Raw genomic sequence first — 18,148 nt, 5'->3', positions numbered from 1 at the left:
TAAATACCGCGGACAGCACTCCGGCGTCTCGGCAATAAATGGCCATAAATCCGACTTATAAATAGGACTCTGATCCACGAAACAAAAAGTCACCATCTGAGTCACCAACAGAACATGCATCTGAAAGAATCACCCTCCCCTCACAGGTAAATTCTAAACAGGTCATCCTAAGGCGGATAATGGTCTCGACAATCGGGCAGAGATACTCAGTGGGTTTGCCCTTTCGGGTGTGCCATTGTAGCTCCCTTAAGATCGTCTAAACCAAAGATCCGGGATAGATCGGTCACCAGAGTCAACAGTTCAGATGACGTAACTCAACCAAAGTGGAATATCCACAGAGGAAAGCACTATCAAATGAACCTCGTCCGGCTTGTGGTATGTCACGTTGCAACAGTATGCTGATTTAGCAAATGAGGAACGTGAGACCACACTAATCCTAGGTGTATACTCGGGCCTGGGTTTTAGCCCCACTCAGAACACCCACCCCAAACAGAGGAACCACCTGCACAGAGGACGGCAACAACATGATAGAATGATGCATGCAAACATTTATGCAAATATAGAGGGTTAGAATAATAAATGCAATAAATAAAGCAAAACAAGCAACCTAAACTATCCTAGAACGCTAGGAAGGACTCGCTTAGGGACGATGGACCAGCATAGGTCTACTTCAGATTCCCCAGCAGAGTCGCCAGCTGTCGCATCCTGCGAAAAATCAACCGGCGAGCTAAAAACAAATCACACACAGAGCCGCCACTGCGCGTTATTTATCCCAAAATAGGGAAAGGAAACGCTCAGAGAAACCTGGAAAGAACATGGTCTCGCGACCAAAGAGACAGGGTAAGGGAGTCGGTTACGCAAGGGGAAGGTATTAGCACCCCTCACGTCCGTCGTACTCGACGGGATCCACGTTCTAAGAAAAGAAAAGGTTGCTAAACATCACACACACACACACAGGGAACGCAGGTGGGGTTAGGAGAAACGGGCTCGATAAGGTATCGCACCTTATGCCTACATATCTTGTCTGGAACAAGAATCAGAGCCACTGTAGTTCGGCTTACGCACGCCAAACAACACAACATACAAACAAGCAAGGGTGGCAAACATGGAGCCCGACAACCACTGGATGGAATTACGTCGGCATCCGAACCAGAACACACTCAAAAGGGCAAACGTGGAGCCCGACAGCCAATCACTGGACTTACGTCGGCATCCGAACCAAAACACACAGTCAGATAACAAGTAAACACACGCAAAAAAGAAAAAGGTTGCCCGGAGTGGTCTCGCACAACCACCCGCCTACATACCTCGTCTGGAACAAGGATCAGGGCGATGTAGTTCCCCTGAAAGGGACTGAATTGCTAACCAGAAACCGGGGAAAGACACACTACTAGGGAGCTGGACTCGAGCCTAGTGTTATCATGCATCGTTTACCCTAAGTTCGGTTTTCTATCCTACTTGCATAAGCAAACTACTCCTATCCAGGAAAGAAACAAGCAAACAAGCATACAAAATAATTCACGCATACATCAAATGAGAACAAGCATCTCAAACAGATATCCACATAGCACGCACTATAACCAAACAAGTGGCTCACACAATAGGTTTGACTGCCTCAGCAAGTCGTCTGTACGGGCTGGGTTTGCTCTTAACCTTGCCATTACGAGGCTAAGGTGAAGCAGATGAAAGGTGAAGTGAGGATCAGACCTCACAGCTCTTATCCCTAACCAGGGAGAGCTTCTGACAAATGAGCATGGGTCCAGAATGGGGGAACCCTTCTATACTCAGAGACTCTGACACAATGTGCACTGCACAAGATCTTGGGCTTGTGATCTCAATGCTACAACCATGTAATGGGAGCAAGGAGAAGACTCAACTGAATAGTGGGGGGTAGATTGCATACCCCTACCTTCCACCAATTGCCTTATTTAAAGGACTTTCACCTGCTTAGGCACAATTTTAAACAATCACAACCATTGCCTCTTAAGGAGGACTTCAGACATTTTGCCCGGCCAAATAACAAACCGGGTCTCCAGACTACATGAAGTTAGGAGGACCTACCTCAAGCGGTTTACACAACCGAGCAGCAGCTACCCAGCAAGTTCTTAAAAGAACTAGAGCGACTAAAGGTACCTGTACAAAAGCTAACCAATTAGCAACTCAGACAAACAATCAGAAAACAACAAGTGTTCAACCAATCAGACTATACAAACTAATGCACAACAAAGCAAGCTCAAAACTCAAGCCCAAGCTTCACAACCTACAAAACAATGTTATGTTAGTGTACAAACATCAAACAACATCACTTCAATCAACTTGGATCATTCTCCATGAGCCTTATGCTATTCATCCTGAAAAATCAAGCAAATATTAGCAACTAGACCACTAGGCCAAGCCTAGGGTCCAAAAGCAAGAAAAATTCCTAAACAACAAGGTATCTCTAACCAAAGTCAAATTAATGTCAAACAAAAGCCCACACAATTAGTCCCATGTCCATATCATTCATCATATTTATTTCATGCACAAAACTATCCAACTTAGGTCAAATGGAACACAAAACATCCAAACAGAACTATTGCATCCAATTCCATATCAAAACAAATCCAAAAAATCTAAAATAAATTACACCTAAACAGGACCTATCCTAGGTCTAGCATGTCAAATTTGAGCTTAATTGGGCAAAGGGAACCATGTCAATGAAAATCAACAAAAACAGACACAATTACATGCTCCAAATCACAACATCAACATATGCATTCACTTCAAAAATTCATAACTCAATGAAAACAGTAAAGAAATGAGTGAGACCAAAACAGGGATGTCACATCATGTGTCTATTACAAGCATATCAAATTTCATGAACATTCAATACCATATGAGCATTTCACATCAAATCTACCAACCTATGTCACACAAGCTTGCACAATTGACCAACAGAGATGAAAAAGGGAAATCAAATTGAAAATGCCACATAAAATTCCACAAAAATTCACATAGCATCTTAACATGTTAATGAAACATCATGCAAAATTTCACATTAATCCAACAAGTATAGGTCACTCAAAAAAATCCAGCAAATTGACATAATGAGGTGTGACACACATTGTCACACCTAAGTTCCAAAATTCACATCTCAATGACCAGGAATCCAAAATTCATGAAATTTACATGTAAATCACCATTAGCCAGTCCACGATCATCACAAAAATTTTCAAGAATTTATTTGTAACTATGAGCATTTCACATTGGATTAGGTAGAATGTATCAAAATGTAGCACATGTGAAACAAGCCTAGGTCAAACAAAATTCCTACCATGCACAACCTTCAAAAATGAGTCAAATAAATCCTACAGTCAACAACAAAGTCAACACAAAAATTCCTATATTTTTCTGATTTTTCTATGATTTTTGGTGAATTTTTTAAGGTGTTATGAATTGTTTAGAATTTTTATGAATTAATTGAAATTTAGAAATGGCAGACTTGTAATTATGTGAGGCGGGAGCGGGAAACACCGAGTTTGAATTTTCAAATGGAATTGAAGATCAAACAGACTTTTGCGCAGAAACTTCATCGTCCTCAACCCAGCCACACGAAGAACACACAATATTCAAATCGACACCAAAACGAGCAAATGAATACTCGTTAGAACCGTCTGAGCATGAGGATCTCAAATATCAACTCAAATTAACCTAAAAGTTCCTCTATCTCATGAATCGATCGCGTTAGGGTTTTGGTTCAAAACTTAATTTCCAGATTTCTTCCTATATATTCATCCATTTGCAAAACCACAAGCATCACTATGATCTACCATCAATGAACTACAGAATGCATATAATAATCAAGTAATTTGTGAGATTCGAATTTTACTCACCTGGCCATGGCAGTGATGAAACTGATGGAATTCGAGCTTTTCTTCCTCAAACAGATACAGTATATGTTGGTGGAAGGTGAGTAGAATGCTTGGATTCGATCAATGTTGCTCCTAATGCTCGAAGCTTCGATTCACCATGGATGATGCTTCTTTGAACAGTCGCGATCTACCACTCCTTGTGCTCCAATGACCCAAAACAGTTGATGATGAGGATGAAACAAGATCAAACCAAAAAGAAATTCGAAGTTTGATCAACAATTGATGAAGATTGATGAATTTGAAGGTTTTTGTGTTCTTGAGATTCTTGAGAGAATGTGATGAGTTTTGATCTGATTTTGGAAAGTGTGCATTCTGTTATGATTATCATGTGATTAGGAATATATATGTGTGCTTAAACCATGATTAACCATGCTAATTAACCAAATTGCATTTGTTAGTGAAAATGGTTAATTTCAAGCAAGGGCAAAATTGGAATTTCACATGCCAGCTCATTGCCACCTCTTTGACAGCTCACACAACTTCCAAATGCCATGTGTGAGCTGTTACCACTTGTTTCACCTTCATTGGATATGCCATTCTCATTTTCACTATGTAATTGCACTTTGTCCAATTTTTGCACTTTCATTCTACAAGTCAAATTCCAAACCACAAGCCTTAGCCATGAAATGATGATTCCAACAGGTTTCAAATGCCATTTATGAGGTGTAGCAAAAATCCCCACTCAAAAATTCCAATTATTTCACAAGTTGGACAATTTTGCCCCTGGTCCATTTAACTGTCCAGTTGAAATTTGACTTTTTGCATTGACCACTTTTGGAAAAATCCAATTATGCACCATGAAAGTACATGTCAAATGGAGTTTGTGCATATAAAGAACTTGCAATTTGGACAAACCATGTGGAAGTTATGGCCTCCTGATTATGGGTCATTTCTGAAATTCACTGAGCCATAACTTTCCAACCATACATGGGATTTTCAATTTCTTGGACTTTTTGGAAAGGTGAGAACAAGATCTACAACTTTCATGTTGAACAAATTTTCATTTGAAGCTTCCTTGGACACGTGGCTTTGAGGTCCAAAACTTTCCATTTTTGGAAACTTTCATTACAAGTCACTTTCTATTTTTGGCAGTTTTTGTCCTGACTTGATTTTCTTCATTCTTAAGCTTTGCAATGTCAAATAACACTTGTTCCAACATGAATGAAGTGTATCCAACTCATTTCCACCTCCAAATCCATCAAATCATGTACAGTTGACCCCAGTTGACTTTTCAACTGACAGATGAATCAGGCAATGCATAGATCAATCTGAGCCCCAATCTTCAACTGAAATGGCACAAGGGTGAAACCCTAGCCTCAATAAGCACAATATAACCATAGAATGAACCCCATAGCCATCATAAACCTCATCTCCTGATTATGCCCTGATTGGCCCAATGCAACTGATCAGGGTTGACCAGTGGTCAAAACCCTAATCTCAAGGAATCTTCTTCAATCACTTGATGAAATCCAACCCTGATGATGATGATGTATCACTTCAATCAAGATGAAGATCAATATCCTTGGAGAATCATAAAACCCTAATTCACAGCCCAATCCTCAGATGGCTAATGATCAGTCAACAAAACCCTAGCTTGCACTTAGACTTTCTCATCTTCTGATCAAGACTTGGGAGAATGGCTTGCACAATGTACCCACATGATATGCAATATGAAATGCCTAATGACCTAAAATGATATGCACAATGTTAAGCTTAGTCCCAAGAGAGGAGGGCAAATTTTGAGGTGTTACACTGTGATATTGCTACTATCACTATTTTCTACCCAACTAATCAGATCAGTGTGCCAGAAGCGCAACCCGTGCCACCAGTGCGACGATCTACTATGACCATCGCAACCCCTGGTCCTTTACCTTTCACCAGTGAAAGGGCCATTCCGTGGCATTATGGGGGGAGTGTGTATACGCACGATCATAAGGTGGAACGGCCACTGAAAGTAGAAGAGGGTCAGAAGCCTGAACTTGACGGTCCCGCAGTGGATAATGTCGGTGGAATCGGCCGATTCACCATGAGTGGTAGATTATTCTCACCACCAGTTACCCAAGTTGATAATGCTGATGCTATGGCGAAAACCAAAGGCAAGCAAGTCGTGAATGAGGGTACCTCTGCACCCCAGGATGGTTCTGAGCCCACTTTTGCAAAGGATGTGGACGAGCTTCTGAGAATCATAAAGAAAAGCGACTACAAGGTAGTCGATCAGTTGATTCAGACTCCGTCCAAGATATCCATTCTCTCACTCCTGTTGTGTTCGGAGGCACACATGGAGGCACTTCTGAAGGTTCTTAATGCTGCATATGTACCTCAAGAAATCTCGGTAAACCAACTAGAAGGGATCGTCGCCAATGTGCATGCAAGCAACGGGTTGGGTTTCACCGATTCTGACTTGACACCAGCCGGACGCAATCATAACAAGGCTCTGCACATCTCGATGGAATGCAGAGACACCGTGCTATCGCATGTTCTGGTAGATACTGTAACACCCCGAATTAAATAAGAGGATTATTTAAATTAAGTTAATAATATATTTAATAATTTAATTAAATAAATTGAATTATTGGATTATTATTATTATTATTATTTAGAATAATAATTATTTGGAAAATATATAAGTTGGAATAAGGAAAAAGAGTTTTCATTTTGTAAAAGGGTTTTACGTGAAAACGGAGAAGCTGCAGAGAAAAGTGGAAAAGGGCAAAAGGGAAGAGAAAGAGCAAAGGTTGAAGAACGGAAAAGCTTGAAGCTTAGAGATTGCCGGATTATCTCAGGTAAGGGGGGTTTATCGTCGTTTAATGGGTATTATAGATTAACATGTCATGGGTAGTGATAGCCGTTGAATTGACCCTAATTGGGATTATGAATGCTGGAAAATTACGTTGGATGAAACTGTGTTTAGGCTGTGATTGAATATGTGTTTGGGTTAGTTGTGAATTTCCGAACGTATAGTTTTTTACGGAATTAGAATCGGAGGTCCGGAAGTCCTCCAACGGCGGAAAATGCGGAGAACTCTGCATTCTGCCTTGTGTTAGCGCAGGGACTGCTGTTTTGCCTGCGTTAACCGGTTAACCCAGGGTGTTAACCGGTTAACACTGTTATATTTTGTGAAAATGTGTTGTTTTGCCTGCGTTAACCGGTTAACCCAGGGCGTTAACCGGTTAACACTGTTGCGTTTTGCCAGAAAATGTATTTTTGTCCTGCGTTAACCGGTTAACCCAGGGCGTTAACCGGTTAACACTGTTGGAAATCAGAAAAATTGGTATTTTAATGTTGTGAACATAATTGGGGATTGGTCTATTATCGTTAATTTTGATGAGTAATTTTGTTGAGTTGATATTATGGAGTGTTGATACAAATATGTTGATAAGTTGATTTTGTTGAAAATACTGAGTTGTAGGCTTGATGAGCCAAAGTTGATTATAAGTTGATTTTGTTGAAAATACTGAGTTGTAGGCTTGATGAGCCAAAGTTGGTTATAAGTTGATTATGTTGAAAACCTTGTTGTGTTGCTATTATTATTATGTTGTCGGAATTGTAAAGTCGTGTATGCCATGTACATTCATATGCATTAAGTCGGAGCTTTGCTCACACCACGTTGGCCTGGATTGGCAAAAATCGGAGCTTTGCTCACACCACGTTGGCCTGGATTGGCAAAATTTTAAGTTGAAAGTTGAAGGCTTATGCCTTGATGCCCACTAAAATGGCAATGATTTTAAGTTGGGAGTTTTACTCCGAATGGTACCACATGCATGACGAGTCGAGTCTCATTTGAGTTGCATTTTATGTTGTTATTGAGTTGCATTTTACGTTGTTATTGAGTATGATATTTGAGTTGATGTGCCGTTACTGAATGCATGATATGATTAGGGTGATTAACGTGTAAATTACTTAACATAACATGATAATTTATAATGTTTGTTATATCGATTGAGGAACTCACCCTTACAATTCTTTTTCAGGTAACGAGCAGTAATTGAGTAGAATCGAGTGCTTGGAGTCTAGAGTAGTCTACTTAGTGGGTCGTGCTCTGATAGATGTAACATCGGGACGGGATGTTTTAACTTGTTGAATAATTTATGTGTAATGTATTACATATGTCGAATGATCTCTATCCGCTGCGTATTTTGCAAGAAGTGTTTATGTTGAATTAAATAATGAGCATGACTGATTTTTATGGTGTATTGTGTGAAGTGTTGTGTGACACCCTTAACTGCAATAATTACTCTGATTGATATGTTGTTATTTAATTAAATATTTGGGGTATTTTAGAAGGGTGTTACATTAGTGGTATCAGAGCAGGTTGGTCTGTCCGGCCAGTTGTCGTGTCGTTACTGTCTAACAATTGTGTAATTGTTACTAGTCTAACTTTTAAGTTGTGTTGTAGTGATAAGTTGAAATGGCTGGAAGGAATGACGCTGCAATGGCTGCCGCAATGCAAGCAATGGCACAAGCTGTGCAGAACTTGCCAAATGCTGGTGGTGATGCTGGATCACGTAGCTTGGCGACTTTTCAGAGAGAGAATCCGCCGGTGTTTAAAGGGAAGCATGATCCAGATGCAGCCTTGGGATGGTTGAAAGAGATTGAGAGGATCTTCCGTGTTATGGATTGCACTCCAGCTCAGAAGGTTCGGTATGGTACTCACATGCTAGCAGTCGAAGCTGATGACTGGTGGCTAGAGACTCACGAGAGGTTGACCGTGGCAGGTGAAGTCATTACTTGGGATGTATTCCGTAGGGAATTCATGAGGAAGTATTATCCAGAAGATGTTCGTGGTAAGAAGGAAATTGAGTTCCTTGAGCTGAAGCAAGGAAACATGTCTGTCACTGATTATGCTGCGAAATTTGTGGAGTTGTCCAAATTTTATCCTCATTACACTGGTGCCGGTGCTGAATTTTCAAAGTGCATCAAGTTCGAAAATGGACTGCGCTCTGAAATTAAGAAGGCTGTTGGGTATCAGAAGATACGCATTTTTATTGAATTGGTTGATAGCTGCAGGATATTTGAAGAAGACAATAATGCTCATTACAAGGTTGTCAGTGATCGCAGAGGCAAGCAACATCAAAACCGTGGCAAGCCGTATGATGCTCCGGCTGGAAAAGGGAAGCAAAGAGCTGCTCCGGCTCAGAGAGCTAGTGGGGGAGGTGCTCCTGCTGGTATAGTTTGCTTCAAATGTGGTCAGGCTGGTCATAAGAGTAATGTGTGCACTGCTGAAGTAAAGAGGTGTTTTCGCTGTGGTAAGATTGGCCATGCAATAGCTGATTGCAAGCACAAGGAAGTGATTTGTTTTAATTGTGGCGAAGAAGGGCATATTGGAAGTCAGTGTCAGAAGCCAAAGAAATCTCAAACTGGGAAGGTGTTCGCATTGACCGGAACTCAAAGTTCCAGTGAGGACAGACTTATCCGAGGTACGTGTTATATTAATGGCTTTCCTCTTGTAGCTATTATTGACACAGGTGCGACTCATTCCTTTATATCTTTGGATTTTGTTGTGAAACTTAAGTTAGAGATATCTGAGATGTTTGGTAGTATGGTAATTGATACTCCTGCGAAGGGTTCAGTGACTACTACTTCGGTTTGTTTAAATTGTCCTTTGAGTATTTTTGGTAGAGACTTTGGGATGGACCTAGTGTGTCTTCCACTAGTGCAGATTGATGTTATTCTGGGTATGAACTGGTTGGTGTTTAACCGAGTTTCTATCAACTGTTTTGATAAGACGGTGGTCTTTCCTGAGATTGAGGAGGGAAAGAGTTTGTTTCTATCAGCAAGGCAAGTGAATGAAGAAGTAGCTGATGGGGCAGAGTTGTTTATGCTGTTAGCGACTTTGGAGGCTAAAGATAAACTGGTGATTGACGATCTAGCCGTGGTGTGTGATTTTCCTGATGTGTTTCCGGAAGAAGTGAACGAATTGCCGCCAGAGCGTGAAGTTGAGTTTTCGATTGATTTGGTACCTGGTACTAGGCCGATATCGATGGCTCCGTACCGTATGTCTGCTGTTGAGTTAACTGAATTGAAGAGTCAGTTGGAAGATCTGTTGGATAAGAAATTTATTCGTCCGAGTGTGTCACCGTGGGGTGCACCAGTGTTGTTGGTTAAGAAGAAAGAAGGTACTATGAGGTTGTGTGTGGACTACAGGCAACTGAATAAAGTGACGATCAAAAATCGGTATCCTTTGCCGAGGATTGATGATTTGATGGATCAGTTGGTTGGTGCAAGTGTGTTCAGCAAAATAGATTTGAGATCTGGGTATCATCAGATCCGTGTGAAAACCGAGGATATTCAGAAGACTGCTTTCAGAACAAGGTATGGACATTATGAGTATTCTGTAATGCCTTTTGGTGTGACTAATGCGCCTGGAGTATTTATGGAGTATATGAATAGGATTTTCCATCCGTACCTAGACAAGTTTGTTGTGGTGTTTATTGATGATATTTTGGTGTATTCGAAATCTGAAGAAGAGCATGCTGAACATTTGAGAGTGGTTTTGAGAGTTCTACGAGAAAAGAAGTTATTTGCTAAACTATCCAAGTGTGAATTTTGGTTAGAAGAGGTTAGTTTTATTGGTCATGTGATTTCAAGAGGTGGTGTTGCTGTTGATCCTTCTAAGATAGAAGCGGTATCTAAGTGGGAAGCTCCGAAGTCTGTTGCTGAAATTCGAAGTTTCCTTGGTTTGGCTGGTTATTATAGGAAGTTCATTGAGGGATTTTCTAAGTTGGCGTTACCATTGACGATGTTGACTAAAAAGGGGCAAGCATTTGTTTGGGACTCAAAATGCGAAGGAGGTTTCCAAGAGTTAAAGAGAAGGTTGACTACTGCTCCTATTCTGATATTACCGAGTTCGTCGGAACCATTTGAGGTTTACTGTGATGCTTCATTGTTGGGTTTGGGTGGTGTGTTGATGCAGAATAAGCAGGTTATAGCTTATGCTTCAAGACAGCTGAGGGTTTATGAGAGGAACTACCCGACGCACGATTTAGAGTTGGCAGCTGTGGTGTTTGTTCTGAAGTTATGGAGGCATTACTTGTACGGGTCAAGATTTGAGGTTTTCAGTGACCATAAAAGTTTAAAGTATTTGTTTGATCAGAAAGAGCTGAATATGAGACAGAGAAGATGGTTAGAGTTTCTGAAGGATTATGACTTTGGTTTGAATTACCATCCGGGTAAAGCAAACGTAGTGGCTGATGCATTGAGTCGGAAATCATTGCATATGTCTATGCTAATGGTGAAGGAATTGGATTTAATTGAGCAGTTTAGAGACTTGAGTTTGGTGTGTGAGAGTACTCACAATAGTGTTAAATTGGGAATGTTGAAGTTAACAAGTGGTATTCTGGATGAGATCAGAGAGGGTCAGAAATCCGATGTGCTTTTGGTTGATAAGTTGACTCTGGTGAATCAGGGTCAAGGTGGTGAATTCAGAGTTGATGAAAATGGTATTCTGAAATTTGGGAATCGGGTGTGTATTCCGGATGTTACCGAACTTAAGAAGAGTATTCTTGAAGAAGGACATCGTAGTGGCTTAAGTATTCATCCTAGAGCTACGAAGATGTATCATGATTTGAAAAAGTTATTTTGGTGGCCGGGAATGAAGAAAGAAATTGCGAGTTTTGTTTATTCCTGTTTGACTTGTCAGAAGTCAAAGATTGAGCATCAGAAGCCGTCTGGGCTAATGCAACCGTTGGCTATTCCAGAGTGGAAGTGGGATAGTATCAGTATGGATTTTGTTTCTGGTTTACCGAGGACAATTAAGAATTTTGAAGCTATTTGGGTGATTGTTGACAGATTGACAAAGTCGGCTCATTTCATTCCGATCAGAATGGACTATCCGTTAGAGAAATTAGCTGAGTTATATATTGAGAAAATTGTAAGTTTGCATGGTATTCCGTCGAGTATTGTTTCGGACAGAGATCCTAGATTTACATCGAAGTTCTGGGAAGGTTTGCAGAGGGCTTTGGGAACTAAGCTGAGATTGAGCTCTGCATATCACCCGCAGACTGATGGTCAGACTGAGAGGACGATTCAGTCATTAGAGGATCTTTTGAGAGCTTGCGTTTTGGAAAAGGGAGGTGCTTGGGATTGTTATTTACCTTTGATTGAGTTTACCTACAACAATAGTTTTCATTCGAGCATTGGTATGGCGCCGTTTGAAGCTTTGTATGGTAGGAGATGTCGGACACTGTTATGTTGGTATGAGTCCGGTGAGAGTGCGGTGGTTGGACCGGAGATTGTTCAACAGACTACAGAAAAGATTAAGATGATTCAGGAGAAGATGAGAGTTGCTCAGAGTCGTCAGAAGAGTTATCATGATAAGAGGAGGAAGTCACTTGAACTCCAAGAGGGAGATCACGTGTTTCTTCGTGTTACTCCGATAACTGGGGTTGGTCGAGCTTTGAAGTCAAAGAAGTTGACACCTCGATTTATTGGTCCTTATCAGATTTTGGAGAGGATAGGAGAGGTAGCCTATCGTATCGCTTTACCGCCGTCACTTGCGAATTTGCATGAGGTTTTTCATGTGTCTCAGTTGAGGAGGTACATTCATGATCCGTCGCATGTGATCCAAGTAGATGATGTACAGGTGAGAGATAACCTGACTGTTGAAATATCGCCTATGAGGATTGAGGATCGAGAGTTGAAGCAGTTGCGGGGTAAAGAGATTGCCTTAGTGAAGGTAGCTTGGGGAGGACCAGCAGGTGGCAATGTGACTTGGGAACTGGAAAGTCAGATGAAGGAGTCTTATCCGGAGTTATTTGCTTGAGGTATGTTTTCGAGGACGAAAACTCTTTTAGTAGGGGAGAGTTGTAACACCCCGAATTAAATAAGAGGATTATTTAAATTAAGTTAATAATATATTTAATAATTTAATTAAATAAATTGAATTATTGGATTATTATTATTATTATTATTTAGAATAATAATTATTTGGAAAATATATAAGTTGGAATAAGGAAAAAGAGTTTTCATTTTGTAAAAGGGTTTTACGTGAAAACGGAGAAGCTGCAGAGAAAAGTGGAAAAGGGCAAAAGGGAAGAGAAAGAGCAAAGGTTGAAGAACGGAAAAGCTTGAAGCTTAGAGATTGCCGGATTATCTCAGGTAAGGGGGGTTTATCGTCGTTTAATGGGTATTATAGATTAACATGTCATGGGTAGTGATAGCCGTTGAATTGACCCTAATTGGGATTATGAATGCTGGAAAATTACGTTGGATGAAACTGTGTTTAGGCTGTGATTGAATATGTGTTTGGGTTAGTTGTGAATTTCCGAACGTATAGTTTTTTACGGAATTAGAATCGGAGGTCCGGAAGTCCTCCAACGGCGGAAAATGCGGAGAACTCTGCATTCTGCCTTGTGTTAGCGCAGGGACTGCTGTTTTGCCTGCGTTAACCGGTTAACCCAGGGTGTTAACCGGTTAACACTGTTATATTTTGTGAAAATGTGTTGTTTTGCCTGCGTTAACCGGTTAACCCAGGGCGTTAACCGGTTAACACTGTTGCGTTTTGCCAGAAAATGTATTTTTGTCCTGCGTTAACCGGTTAACCCAGGGCGTTAACCGGTTAACACTGTTGGAAATCAGAAAAATTGGTATTTTAATGTTGTGAACATAATTGGGGATTGGTCTATTATCGTTAATTTTGATGAGTAATTTTGTTGAGTTGATATTATGGAGTGTTGATACAAATATGTTGATAAGTTGATTTTGTTGAAAATACTGAGTTGTAGGCTTGATGAGCCAAAGTTGATTATAAGTTGATTTTGTTGAAAATACTGAGTTGTAGGCTTGATGAGCCAAAGTTGGTTATAAGTTGATTATGTTGAAAACCTTGTTGTGTTGCTATTATTATTATGTTGTCGGAATTGTAAAGTCGTGTATGCCATGTACATTCATATGCATTAAGTCGGAGCTTTGCTCACACCACGTTGGCCTGGATTGGCAAAAATCGGAGCTTTGCTCACACCACGTTGGCCTGGATTGGCAAAATTTTAAGTTGAAAGTTGAAGGCTTATGCCTTGATGCCCACTAAAATGGCAATGATTTTAAGTTGGGAGTTTTACTCCGAATGGTACCACATGCATGACGAGTCGAGTCTCATTTGAGTTGCATTTTATGTTGTTATTGAGTTGCATTTTACGTTGTTATTGAGTATGATATTTGAGTTGATGTGCCGTTACTGAATGCATGATATGATTAGGGTGATTAACGTGTAAATTACTTAACATAACATGATAATTTATAATGTTTGTTATATCGATTGAGGAACTCACCCTTACAATTCTTTTTCAGGTAACGAGCAGTAATTGAGTAGAATCGAGTGCTTGGAGTCTAGAGTAGTCTACTTAGTGGGTCGTGCTCTGATAGATGTAACATCGGGACGGGATGTTTTAACTTGTTGAATAATTTATGTGTAATGTATTACATATGTCGAATGATCTCTATCCGCTGCGTATTTTGCAAGAAGTGTTTATGTTGAATTAAATAATGAGCATGACTGATTTTTATGGTGTATTGTGTGAAGTGTTGTGTGACACCCTTAACTGCAATAATTACTCTGATTGATATGTTGTTATTTAATTAAATATTTGGGGTATTTTAGAAGGGTGTTATAGATACAGGCTCCTCTCTCAATGTGCTACCCAAGAGAGCCCTGTCGAAGTTAGAAGTAGAGGGTTTGGTCTTGAAACCTTCAGATCTTATTGTGAGAGCCTTCGATGGTTCTAAGAGATCGGTGTTTGGAGAGGTAGAATTGCCAATTCTGATTGGATCACAAACCTTCAACACTGTCTTCTACGTGATGGATATCAGTCCTTCCTACAGTTGCCTGCTGGGTCGTCCTTGGATCCATAATGCTGGGGCAGTCTCTTCAACTCTACATCAGAAGATTAAGTTTCCGGTCAACGGACGAATTATCACCGTCTGTGGTGAGGAGGACATCCTGGTCAGTAACCTGTCTACATTCAAGTATGTAGAAGTAGAAGGTGAAATTCATGAGACTCTGTGTCAGGCCTTTGAGTCAGTTCAAGTCAAGGATGCAGCTCCGGTGGAAGAGGTTAAAGCGGGTGCCTCTATCTCATCCTTTAAGCAGGCACGGGCCGTGGTGGATTCAGGTATTGCTCCCGGTTGGGGGCGTCTGTTGGAATTACCAGTGAAAGAAGATAAGTTCGAGATTGGGTATCAGCCAGTTTTGACTTCTACAACACTTCAGGGGCCGATCACTTTCTCCAGTGCTGGCATCATTCAGTATGGTCAAGTCTCTGCAGTCAACGAAGAAGATGGGGATAGTGATTGTGACATTGACAACTGGGTGCGTCCGAGGATCCCGGGTGAAGTCATCAACAATTGGTCTTCTGAAGAGATTATCCAAGTCACTCTTCTTGAAGAGTAATTTTCTTTGTTTATTCATGCATATCCAAGTCTTACGTTCCGCCCAGGGCGTAATGACTCATTGTAGGGCCCGTCTATGTGACACTTGCATTTTTATCATAAATAAAGGACGTATTTTTGCATTCAAATATTTCGTTCCCTGTCTTTCTATTTTTGCAGTTTTTCAAAATAAAAAAATGGCAATGTTTTGTTTAGTTTTCACTTCTTGTTCACACTCATAAGCACATACCATCACTCATGCAGATGCACATCACCGGATCCTATTGATAACGTTTCTGCTACGGCTCGTTTCGACTTTGAAAATCCAATCTTTCAAGCTGAAGAAGAGGGTGATGAAGACTGTGAACTCCCTGAAGAGCTTACCAGGTCATTAAAACAAGAGGAAAGGGTTATTCAACCGCATCAAGAGTCTGTTGAAGTGATTAATCTCGGCATCGAGGACGCCAAGAGAGAAATCAAGATAGGGGCTGCTTTAGAAGACAATGTGAAGAAAGGGTTGATTGAATTGCTGCAAGAATACGTTGACATCTTCGCCTGGTCTTATCAGGACATGCCTGGGATGGACACAGACATCGTGGTACACCGCTTGCCTCTCAAAGAAGGTTGTCCTCCGGTCAAGCAGAAGCTCAGAAGAACAAGACCAGAGATGGCTGTCAAGATAAAGGAAGAAGTGCAAAAGCAGTTGGATGCAGGGTTTCTAGCAGTCACCAATTATCCGTCATGGGTTGCAAACATCGTCCCAGTACCTAAGAAGGATGGAAAGGTACGGATGTGTGTCGACTACCGGGATCTGAACAGAGCTAGCCCTAAAGATGATTTCCCATTACCCCACATCGACGTTTTGGTGGATAATACAGCTCAGTTCTCGGTATTCTCCTTCATGGATGGCTTTTCTGGCTATAACCAAATCAAGATGGCACCAGAAGACATGGAAAAGACAACTTTCATAACCCCATGGGGCACCTTCTGCTACAAGGTGATGCCGTTTGGTCTGAAAAATGCCGGAGCAACATATCGACGAGCTATGGTAACTCTGTTCCATGATATGATTCATCATGAAATCGAGGTTTATGTGGATGATATGATTGCCAAATCTCAGACAGAAGAAGAACATTTGGTGAATTTGCAGAAACTGTTTGAGCGTTTGAGGAAATTCAAACTGAGACTTAACCCGAACAAGTGCACTTTCGGGGTGAGATTGGGAAAATTGCTGGGTTTTATCGTTAGCGGAAAAGGGATTGAGGTGGATCCTGACAAAGTGAAAGCAATACAGGAAATGCCTGAGCCAAGAACAGAGAAGCAAGTCCGTAGTTTCTTAGGAAGGTTGAACTACATTGCAAGGTTCATCTCTCACCTAACAACCACGTGTGAGCCAATTTTCAAATTGCTGAGGAAAGATCAGGCTATCAGGTGGAATGAAGATTGTCAAAGGGCTTTCGAGAAGATAAAAGAGTATCTACAGAAACCTCCAATCCTTATACCTCCAGTTCCTGGGAGACCTCTGATAATGTACCTGTCAGTGACTGAGAACTCGATGGGGTGTGTATTGGGACAGCATGACGAGTCTGGTCGAAAAGAGCATGCCATATACTACCTTAGCAAAAAGTTTACCGACTGTGAAATCAAATATTCGCAGCTTGAGAAAACTTGATGTGCTTTGGCCTGGGTTGCTCGTCGACTGAGACAGTATATGTTGAACCATACTACCTTGTTGATTTCTAAGATGGATCCAGTGAAATACATATTCGAGAAGCCTGCTCTCACCGGAAGGGTCGCTCGTTGGCAAATGATTTTAACAGAGTATGATATTCAGTACACGTCACAGAAGGCCATCAAAGGTAGTATTCTGTCAGACTACCTTGCCGAGCAGCCGATTGATGATTATGAGCCGATGAAGTTTGATTTTCCAGATGAAGACATCATGTTCCTCAAGATGAAAGACTATGAAGAGCCAGTTGTTGAGGAGGGACCTGATCCAAACGAAAAGTGGACTTTGTTGTTTGATGGGGCTGTCAATGCTAGAGGAAGTGGAATTGGTGCTGTCATTACAACTCCGAAAGGTGCCCACATACCTTTCACCGCTCGTTTGACTTTTGAGTGCACAAATAATGAAGCTGAGTACGAGGCCTGTATCTTGGGTATTGAGCAAGCCATTGATTTGAGAATCAAGACTCTGGACATCTTCGGAGATTCAGCTCTGGTGATCAATCAAGTAAATGGTGATTGGAATACTCTCCAACCCACTCTGGTCCCCTACAGAGATTACACGAGAAGACTGTTGACTTTCTTCACAAGAGTAAAATTGTATCATATACCCCGTGATGAGAACCAGATGGCAGACGCACTTGCTACTCTATCCTCTATGATCAAGGTAATTCGTTGGAACCATGCTCCCAGAATCGATGTGATGCGCCTTGATAGGGCCGCATATGTGTTTGCTGCTGAACTGGTAGTCGATGACAAGCCTTGGTATCACGATATCAAGTGCTTTCTGAAGAATCGAGAGTACCCTGCAGGGGTATCCAACAACGACAGAAAGACTTTGAGAAGATTGGCAGGAAGTTTCTTCTTGAACAAAGACAATGTGCTGTATAAGAGGAACTTCGACATGGTTTTGCTCAGATGCGTGGACAGACACGAGGCGGACATGTTAATGCAGGAAGTTCATGAAGGTTCCTTCGGTACTCATGCCGGCGGACACGCAATGGCTAAGAAATTGTTGAGAGCGGGTTATTATTGGATGACCATGGAGTCAGATTGCTTCAAATATGCTCGGAAGTGTCATAAATGCCAGATTTATGCTGATAAGGTGCATGTACCACCGAATCCTCTGAATGTGATGTCTTCGCCGTGGT

Source organism: Lathyrus oleraceus, chromosome 6 (genome assembly GCF_024323335.1).
Source record: "Lathyrus oleraceus cultivar Zhongwan6 chromosome 6, CAAS_Psat_ZW6_1.0, whole genome shotgun sequence".
In the NCBI taxonomy this organism is placed as follows: Eukaryota; Viridiplantae; Streptophyta; class Magnoliopsida; order Fabales; family Fabaceae; genus Lathyrus; species Lathyrus oleraceus.
Note: the sequence above shows the minus strand (reverse complement) of the source record.